Source organism: Benincasa hispida, chromosome 2, assembly GCF_009727055.1.
Source record: "Benincasa hispida cultivar B227 chromosome 2, ASM972705v1, whole genome shotgun sequence".
Lineage (NCBI taxonomy): Eukaryota > Viridiplantae > Streptophyta > Magnoliopsida > Cucurbitales > Cucurbitaceae > Benincasa > Benincasa hispida.
Window position 1 is genome coordinate 15,669,707 of NC_052350.1, and position 3,402 is coordinate 15,673,108.

The following is a 3,402-nucleotide window of genomic DNA, read 5'->3' on the forward strand; positions in this document are numbered from 1 at the left end:
TTCCAGCTCCCCAATCAAACGAATCCCCAAAATAATAGGTTTATTGAGTCAGCGATCTAGCCACCCTCACCCATACAAATCAAAGGACCGCCTTCATAGGCAGAAGTTCACAACTCACTCAGGATTCAAGTCATGTTACCTACGGTTATCCTAGTGAAATGTAAGTCTCTTTTATTAACGATGTTATATAATGAGACTAAACATTTCGTGGTCCGGTCTTATACAAATTCCTTTCTATAGAATATCCTCACTCACATGTTTCCACATAAATTATCAGGATCAGATCATTTATAGCACTTTACAACAATTGTAACATCTACAAAGCAGGTCATACTCGTAGTATCACCAGGATAAACTAGGATAAGGTATCCAACCTTATCCATCTACTATAGACCATTTAGGTTATTACACATGATCCAACCGTATGTCTCTGCATACATGTTTAAGCTACAAGATATCCTTGGATCTTAACTTATTGGTTTATGATTAATGCAACTAAAATTGAAATAAAACATCATATATTTTATTAAATAAATAAAATGTTTGTACATTACAATTACAAACTATAGGATCCTACAAGATTTAGGACGTCAACCCCAACAAGATTGACATGTAAACTTTACAAGATTAGATCACATACATTCTAGAATATTTCTTATAACTTTATAAATTAAATATAGGAGATGTCTATATATATATATTAAAAAAAAATTACAAAACTATATTCCAAGACTTTTTATAACAAGTTTTAACACATGTTAGCAAAACACATAAACCCAAAAATAAGATTAGACATGTCACATACATTTTAAATATTACTAGTTGAAAGAGACGTGCAATGCATATGAAAACACATAGCTCTAATTGAAAGTAAAAAATAAAAAAGTAGTGTAAAAATCCAAATTTTCTTGTTATATAAATTAATTCGGAATAAATTTGAAATGTGTAGTTTCAGAACTTTAAAATGTAATTTTATAAGGTAATATTTAAGTTTTGAATGATTATATTTTATCTTGAATTCAAATAGTAAATATTTGACATGAAATTAAGAAAGAATGAAAAAGATAAAAATAATTAAAAGATACCACATGGATGATTAAAGTTATAATGCATATAATGCAATTGAATTTGATAAAGAAGTGACATATTATGATAATTTATTACCTCAAAGAAAATTCTTTGGTATTATTTAAGGAGGAAAAAAGAACTAAATTTTTTAATAAATTGGATATCAATTTTTATAAATGATATTTTAGACATATCTCTCACTGTCAAATTATGATGTTTTACACCTACTATTTGGATTGCGTTTATATGTGAATGGATGAACTAATTTGATGTGTAATCATGTCCCGCTAGTAAACATTGTAACCATTCAATGCACTTCTCTCAACGAATACCTCAACTCGAATAATCATATTCTATTTGTAATGATGAAGGGTAAAATATAAATTTATTAAAACTATAAATGTAAAAGAGGAAAAGAAAAATTCTTCTCTCCTCCCCAATAAAATTTAGAAGTATTGAAAAAATGTATTAGAAAAGTGTTAAAAACACATAAATTATTAAAATTAAAATATACATATAATGTAAGTGAAATGAAAAGTTGTAAACTAAAACTGTGATAAATAAGTTACATGATAAGATGGTTTATTATTTTATGAGTAAATCTTTGATGATCCTAGAAGAGATTGATTCTAAGAGAAAAAGAAAGAAATATAAGTATTTACTAAATAGGACATTCATTATAGGAGAATTTCATTATAAACAACATTTTAGGGAGATCTCTTTACCATTTGAGCGTAATTCAACAATCAATAATAAATATATAAAAGGTAAAAAAGCATGTCTTCGTGTATTCTATTCCTTAACCAAATTAATGGTTCTATTGTAAGAAGAGTGATACATTGGACATGTTTAAACACGTACACTGCATACATTGATCCCAATCTCTACGAATTTCAACTATCATTTCATGTGAACTTGTCGAGGAACTAAACGTTGCCATACTTATCTTAGTTTTCCTTTGACACTTTTGTCCATATTTTAAAAAAATGTATATATATAGCAATACTGAAAAACAAAACATTCCATCTTATTTAGTTTAAATTGGAAACAAACAACATAATAAAACAAAATCATACAACACAATCTAAGATTCCTCTATTTACCGCACTCTAGAATAGCAATTAAAACTTTGATAAATAAATGACACGGTAAGATAATCCTTTACATGATAAGTGATTTCTATGGAAAAAATGATTTTGGTAAAAAAAAATAAAGAACGAAAGAAATATTTAATCCAATGAACTTTAATTATAGGAGAATCTCTTTAGAAGAAACATTTTAAGCACATCCCTATTAATGTTAGACATATTTAAATAATAATATGTTTAATTAAAGTATGGGCTATGTATGTGGATTAATAATTTATCACATTAGGTTATTTTATTAGATTGGGTCCTATTATGTGATCTAATTAATTAAGACCCTAGATTTCTAATTGAGTATGGACTTAATGGGTAGAAGCTATCATCAATTTTGCAATGGAATCCGGTATATTATTCCTAACAATTTGACATGAATGATCCTAAGGTTTATCTATTCAATATAGATATAAAGAATTTATGCTAACACGTGATGCTTCACATCTACAATTTGAATGGCATCTATATATGAATTGATGCGTCAATTCAGTGTATAACCACCCCTATTTAAACAATGGTGTCTTCCAATATAATTTGCAACTATTTGATGAAGGGTAAAATAAGAATTTATTAAAATTGTAATGGCAAAGAAGGAACTAAAGATTCTCCTCTATGGTTCCATTTATATATAGTGTAGATATTAAGTACATAAACGATATTAAAAAGGTTATCAATTTTCACGAGGAAACTAAAGATTCGTTACGAATATGAAAATTCATAAATTTATACTAACAAATTTTTAAAGTTCTGAGAAGAAAATAAGCCTATTGTATGTATGTATATATATATATAAACCTGTACAAAACTATTTTCAACTTAACTATATAAATATCAACTAGAAAGTTGAAGTTTTGAGTAAAATAGCAAAAGTAGATGTAAATATAAAAATCACTAGATTGGTTGTCATCATTATCACATTTTCAACCTTTCAATTTAATTTTAATCACTCTTCTTAAACTTATGATAACTTATAATTAATTCTTCAAATGTTGAAAAATGCACAAAGTTAATATTTAGACTCTAAGGATGGTTGCAATTAAGCCTTCAAACTATATAGATGTTATAATTTAATCTAATTAATCTCCAAAATTTGAAAACAACAATATTACTTTTTAATAAATATCGGTTTTCAAATTAATGTTGAGTTGCTAACTTGATTTAAGAAAATAAAAATTAATATAAAGACTTTGAATTG